The following is a 7145-nucleotide window of genomic DNA, read 5'->3' on the forward strand; positions in this document are numbered from 1 at the left end:
TGGATGCTCTGGAGAAGTACAGTCGGCAGTCCAGGGGGTGATGGGGGTATAACAGCCTCAAAAGCATCAGGTATGGAGGTCATCACAACCCTCTAAATCAGTCCTGGGATCCAGGGTGGCTGGAAGGAAAGGAGACTGTGGCAGGGGACGGCCCCTCCGTCTAGCCAAGAAGGCACCACGAAGGGGAGAGTACAAAGGGTGAGACACAACAAAACAGAGAAAATGCCCAAAATTAGCCATGCAAATGCCAACCCCCTCCAGCACTTACACGTCTGGGGGTAACAGCTTGCAAAACTCCACCTGTTGCTCTGCTTTTAGCAAGAAACAGAAATTTGCACTAAAACCCAATAAATAAAGGGAGTTTCCCAAAACAGAGCAGAAACTGGCTTTTTTTAAGGTAGCACATCAAGCAGACCCGCCCATCCTAATTTGGGGGGGGGAGGGGGGCGTTGGGTAGTTTTTTTCCCCTCGTAGATTGCTCTTTAAAGAAAAATCCAAGCAGAGCCTTCGATTGGCTCCACAATGGGTGTGGTTGTATTCCCCAGCTCACCTCCTCTCCCTGGCAGGGCTGTGGTGACAGAGCCTTTGCCTTCAGTATAGAACAGTGTCCTGCTCCTCACCACCTCTGAAAGCCTCTTCCCAGTCAGCAGAAGAAGGTGACACTGCCCAGGGGTGGGACAGGGGCCATCAGTGACTATTAGCCATGTACATGCTGCTATTCCTCAGGCTGGTGAGTGAGTTCCCAACCAGAACCTCCCTGGTTTTATCGTCTCACTTACAAAAAGCGAGTCATTTGTAAAGGTCATTAGAGCAAAACAACTGCTAGATGGTGGCTGAAGGGACAGTCACTTCTAGGAGACCACCCCCATTTGATAGATGAGCAAAAAAAAGCCAACAGACCCGTTCAGGGCCATGGGACAGCTCTCCAGCAAATCTGAGAGTCCCTTTGGCAGCCCAGGATAAGTTTCCCTGAAGTAAAATAAAGCTGTGTAGCAGCACACCAAGCACTTGCTGTTCCATCAATAGGCAATTGTAAGAGGATACACCTCCTTAGTCTCTAAATGAGTTTTCTTTCCAGCACCACATTATAGACAAATCCCCTGTCACAAAAAACAAATAAATCCCTTTTCACGATCAAATATGCTCTAACCAAGTCAAACAGGGCCACACGCACGTGCGGCGAATCTGCAGACCTTGTCCCAACTTCCCGGCATGGCCATCTTCCCTTTGGGTCAGGGAAAAGAAGAAAAGAAAAGGAAAGAAAGAACATCTAATAGAAGGAATGAGGTGGCAATTTCCCAGTTCAGCTGGGAATCCATGTGTGGGCTCCTCATGGCTTCTGTCTCTAAGCCGACGAAGCCTGGACTGACACAACACCAGTGCTTGACTTACGAGGGCTTCATCCAGGCAAGATATTTTTAATTTAAATCTTGCTGTAGTTGAGGACGAAGCCATCCAGGCTTTGATTTACTGCTAATTCACTGCTCCCATTCCTATAACTCCAAACTCAAGTCACCAAACAGTTGAACGCCGAGACACTCAAAAGTGAGGCTCTTCCTGAATGAGCGTCAGGGGGCTGCTGGCAGCAAGTGCAAGTTCTCATTGAGAAGAAACAGCAAGTATATAAATATTAACTGTCTCCACACAGCCCCTGAGTCGAGCATCACGTCACTGTTTCACAGGAAAACATTGCTGGGAATAAAACACCTCCACCACTCTCACCTTTCCTCCCTCGTGTGGCGTTTTATGCTCAAGGAGAAACAACACGTGGGTCGTGGTGGCTCATTTCATAAACATTTACATGCCTTTGGTGCAGGGTTGGTTCACCAAGCATCAAGATTTATCCCTCTGGCCCTTCCAGGAGCGGGGAGGAGGGGGAAGTGTGTGATATATATCATGCAAATGCCTGTAATGGAAACCTATCCCATATTATCTGTGTTAGAGCCACACATTCGTCCTGTCAGAAGGACAAGGCAAATTCAAGTGCCAGTCAGCTCCTGGAAATTTATTGCCAATGGCTGGGTGGGAAAGCCCCAGCAGACCACTCGTGTATGGATAATAGAGCTGGAAGGAAACTCAAGAGAGCGGGATGAAAACCAGGAGAGCTGGCAATTTAAGGTCTCCTTTTTGGGTCATCAGTGCAAATCCAGCCACGTTTAGTGGGAGGTTTTGTTTATCCCCATTGCAAAAGAAACCTGGGAATCTCAGCCTCTTGACTTTTGCATCTGGATTTCTGTTTCCCAGCATGAAGTGTCTAAGGAACACAGGAAAAGCCTCTCAGCAGCAAAGGCTGGAGTAAAAGAAAGTCACAGAGTCTGCAAATGACCTCTCTCTTTCTAGTGATTCCCCCAGGTAAAGTCAAAGCCACCTGCTGACAGGAGGCACAGTGGAGATGGGGGTTTCAACCCAATCACTCAGGTCTTCAGGCTCTGAGAACTTGGTGCCTTCTACAAAAAATTGGAGATGGAAACAGCTGAGAACACTATATTTCAGCAAAAAGCTGGCTTCTTGTGTTCCAGGAATCGCCTGGCAAGGTTCACATCAGCTGGAGGTGCACAGGCTTGCAGGTGTCTGAAGTGAAGTGGCCATGGGGTTTTCAAACCAAAGGGTGCCTGTTCAAAGCCTTCACAGCATCTCTAAGGGCTCACAGAGGGGTTTATAATAAAGGAAAGGGTGCAGGGCAGATGCCTCCATACTCTGGTTCCTGTTGCAGGGGATGCAGACTTGGCACCTCTTCCCTGGGTGGCTGCTCAGCACCTCACAAGGTTCAACTACTGAAGGATGAGGTGAAGTTACAGAGCTCATGCACACGTGAAGAACAAAAAAAACCCAGATAGTTCTTGTGGGATGAGTCAATAAAACCCCAAGGAAGAATGCCAGTTCCAGAAAATCACCACACACACTGTAGGTATCTCAACACATAATTTTTGCAATGATCTCTCCATTCCCAAAGGTGACTAAAAGCATTTCGTACCAAATTTTTCAAAGACACAAGGACCAAGGTTCGTGAGGGCACAGCTGCCCCCAGGCCAATCCCCTAACCCGAGATGTTTGGCTGTCTCTGCCCGTGGCCAGGGGTTGGAACTAGATGATCTTTAAGGCCCTTTCCAACCCAAACCATATTGTCTCATTTCAAAGCACCCGTTTGTCATTTTAATTAAAAAATTCAGTCTCAAAAGTGTCCCGTTGTGACCAAGGACTGCTCTTGGCTGTTGAAGGGCAGGACAGCACTCCCTGCTCCCACCATCAAACTTGGGGTTCAGTTTGCATTTCGTGGAGATGAGTGAGAATTCCCATCAATAAATGTCGACTGAGCTTTTTGCCTCTCTGTGCCTCGGTTTCCCAACCCACACCGTGGGAACGAGAGAACACTTTCCCACTGTTTCAAAATCCTTCAGAGCCTGAGCGAGAAACATCCGGGCGTAATTCTATGTAATTCTTTTTTTTCTCTCTATTTTTTTTTTTTTTTGGTCACAGGCTCCTTGAGAGCTCAGAGCTAAAGGGTATAAAGCACTTCTCACATGAAGACAGTCATGCAGGGAAGCACGCTCATCACTGATGCCCTGCAGTAAGTCAGTGGGTTGCCCAGACTCTCTGCACAGACGGGAAGTCTCGTTGCCTTGGGCGCCTGGAGCGGTTGGTGTCCATTAACTGAGTCTTGCAAGCAAGAAGGAGTAAGAAAGAGCCCTCTGAAGCCTTTAGTCACATTGGTGGGGACCAGAAAGGGCTTTTTATTTGAGCATCAAGCAGTTTGAGGGCTTTACCAAGGGAAACTCATAATCCAAAACACATCTCTGGTTGGAGAGGGGAATTCGTGGGCAAGACGTGAGACTTCTTGAGTCCCCTCTGCAAAGGGGTGATGTGGGGTCTCAGTCTCAGCCATGGGGTCTCAATCTCAGCCATGGGGTCTCAATCTCAGCCATGGGGGAACTCATAAAGGAGTATTGTGAATAACAAACCAGGAGGAGCCAAGTGATTCCCGGGGCAGCACACCAATCTTGCTCGAAAACGCGTGTAGGCAGTGCCAAGCCACAAACTTTGGCACCTCTAACTCCGAAACTCAACAGCTCTACCTCCAACACCCTCCCCACGTAGGATCCCAACGCGGAGCACGAGCCCACTGTGCCAGCGCCGTTCTCAGCTTTGCAGGGAGCTCCGCAGAGCTCCCTTCCAAATGAGAAATTAATTCCTACACGGCGTTAACCCTCAGCACGCCCGAGCACCGCAAGACCTTGCGGGGCTCCTCACCCTGGGGCGTGTGAGCGCACGAATCAAACCCCGGCGCTGCCAGAGGGAGGTTTGGTTTTACTGCATCGAGGAAATTGGGAGGCAGAAACAAAGCGGTTCGGTAAAAGGAAAAAGATGCAACACAAAAGGGGCTCCGGCGTCCCTCCTTCCCTCCTCAGCCTGCAAAAGTACAGGATTCGACATGAAACCGGCTCCGGCAGCGCGGTGCCCCCCGGGATTCGGCTTCCAAAGACGGTTCCTGCCTTCCCGGCGAGGGATCTCAGCCGCTCCCGTGCCTGTGCCCAGCCCTTGGCTTTGCCACATCCACAGGCTTGTCTGGCACCGGGCTGGCTGCGGCGCAGAGAGGGATGCTGGCAGGTGAATGCGTGGGGGGAAGGCTCGAATATTCCCTCTCCCTGTGGAGAAGTTCAGCATCTCCCTCTGGATTTGCGAGAGCGCTCATCCCTCCTGCTCGCCAGGTGCTGGGCTGCTCGCTGAGCAGATTTAACACCAGCCCTCGGCGCCTACAAGGCAGTTACAATCATCAAGCAAATGCTTCCCCAACAGCACCGTGACTGATCATCAGCCTGGATTTTAAAACGCCCGTCTTGGACATAAACAACACTTAGATCATGCGGCTGTCAGTCATCGCGCATCGTATCGATATCGCCGCACGTTTAAGATGGGACAGAGGGGAAAAAGCCTTGGGCTGGTCCTTTCGGAAAGGAGACACCCCCACGGAGGATGGGTCTGGGCGCAGGAGGGATGAAAATCCCAGGCTTCCGTGACGGGGCTGGGATTGCATGTTCAAACCTGGCTGCACACGGGAAGCAGACACACATCTGTTGCACCGCTGGAAGCCCGGCTCTGGCGAAGGATCCCGCACACAAACAAACAAACACACGCTTCCCCACGCAATTCAACCGCAAACAAAACGCTGCTCGCACCCCCTGGATCTTGAGCCAGTGGCTTAGCCAGGGGGAAAAAGCACCTAATCTCGCACTGAGAGGCACACGCCGTAATTAAAAATCCCCGAGACGGCAAAGGCAGAGCAACCCCTCGCTCCGCTGGTCCTGCCCGCTTACGGGTTTCGCCGATTTCTATAAACAAGACCCGGGTGAAACAGAGGATAGATAAAGAAAATAAGTTAGCACGCTTTATGCCTCCCGAAATATTTGTGCAGGACTGGTGCGTGCTCAAGATAAGTCCCTAGAAGGCTGCGAGCGGTTGCATAGGCTGTAAAAATCCCCTGACACCATCATTGTTCCTGCGGAGCAAGAGCATCCCCCAGCAATCTCAGGGGTCCCGATCCAAACCTTCCCTCTGCACCACTCACCCCCACCACCCGGAAAGCCTCAGAACCCGCTCGCTTTCCCCAAAACCTCTCATCCCAGTCATCGCATCCCGGCAGCGGAGGGAAGCCATGGAAAATCAGGTGCGTTTCCAGCGAGCTGTTCGGCACGGCTGCCCGGCGGCAGGGCTGGGAAGCAAAGCGGGGTGGAAGTTTTACGGGAGAGGAGCACAGCCACACTCTCTCCACCTGGTCCTTTCCATGCAGGCGAGTCCTGGAGGTCCTACATCCGCATCCAGCGCCGCGAACGCTGGCTGCATCCCTTCCCGGCACCGGGAGCAGATGGAGCTCCAGGAGGAGGAGGGTTTGCTCTGGGCTGGGGCTGGAGCAGCCACATGCAGCCACTACAAACCCAAACGGCACTTAGCCCTGCTGGGGCTGAGCAAGTGGGTTTGTTTATCTGGGAGGAACTCATCTGCTGCCGGAGTATTAGATTTCCACCAAAACCATGTGCGGCTCGGTGTTTAGATCACTTCTCGCTGTCTACATAATTTAAGGGCATATGTCTGATAAACGCAGAGCATCAATACGCAGGTTTCGGTTGCAGCACAACACATGCACCGAGGGAAGGAGGGAGGTTTAGCAGCGCTGACTCCGCAGCCGGGATTTGGGCAGGAAAACTCTCCAGAACCTCGCAGGAAGGGAAAGGACGGAGGTCTCCCCTTCCCTTCTAGGTGCTCACCACCGGGGGTGGCCCGTGTCCCCATCCCTCGGTCACCCGGGAGGTGTTATCCTCCCCGGGAATAGGGCTCTGCCTCCAGCCCCGTCCAGCTGCAACCTCACCGGGAGCAAGAAAAGTTTGCTAATGCCTCCAGCCCCTCGCCCAAGGAAAGCGCTGGAGCATCGAAGGGGGAAAATACCCCCCGAGGGGAGGAAAATCCACAGCCGGGGGTGATGAGGGACGGGCTGCGCCGCTGGAGCCACTACCCCCGGGGAGAAAAGTTGAGCCTTGTGCATGGGGGAAAAAGCCATCGGGGACCCGGGGACGGGGGGACACCGGGCATCGCGTCCCCTGCGCGCTGGGGATGTGGAGGAAGGGGGCTCCCCGCTGCGACCCCCACCCCCCCTCCAGCATCCTCGCAAGCCGGGCCGGGAGGGGCGGAGGGGCCGTGCCCGAGCCCCCCGGCTCAGCCCGCTGTCCGCGGGGGTCCCTGCCCGCCGCCGGGCCGGGAGGGGCGGAGGGGCCGTGCCCGAGCCCCCCGGCTCAGCCCGCTGTCCGCGGGGGTCCCTGCCCGCCAGCCCCGACCCCCTCCCCAGGACCCGGGGTTGGGGAGCAGCCCCTCCCAGGGCCCCGCTCCACCGCCGCCAGGTGTGCGGGGCAGGTACCGCTGCAGCCCCGCCGGCCCTCCCGGGGCATCCTCCGGGGATCCTCCCGCAGCCCCTGCCGCCCGGGCGGGGCGAGGGGCTCCTTACCTGGCAGTGCTCCTCGCTTGCTTTGGGTGGGTTTTGGTATATATATATATATATTATTTTTTTTTCTCTTCTCCTTTCCCCCCACTTCAGTCTTCAGAGCAGGCGCCGCATTGACACTGCAGATGGTCTCCGTGTGCGTGTGTGTGTGTGTGTG

At 53.8% G+C, this 7145-nt stretch overlaps 1 protein-coding gene across 4 annotated transcripts in view; it reads right to left on the minus strand.

The window, feature by feature from the left end:
• PLXNA4 (plexin A4) overlaps positions 1-7139 on the minus strand; it is a 449429-nt gene extending 442290 nt beyond the window's left edge. For 3 of the 4 annotated variants that reach the window (XM_017807798.1, XM_017807800.1, XM_017807802.1), the window contains exon 1: positions 6992-7139. The gene's annotated coding sequence lies outside the window, so the exon portion shown is untranslated. Of the gene's footprint in view, positions 1-5767; positions 5998-6991 lie in introns of those variants that run through there. The other variant, XM_017807799.1, reaches the window with a different exon arrangement.
• Positions 7140-7145: the final 6 nt, after the last annotated feature.

The sequence above is a fragment of the Lepidothrix coronata genome, unplaced genomic scaffold (assembly GCF_001604755.1).
Source record: "Lepidothrix coronata isolate B3197 unplaced genomic scaffold, Lepidothrix_coronata-1.0 Scaffold20, whole genome shotgun sequence".
Taxonomy (NCBI): Eukaryota; Metazoa; Chordata; class Aves; order Passeriformes; family Pipridae; genus Lepidothrix; species Lepidothrix coronata.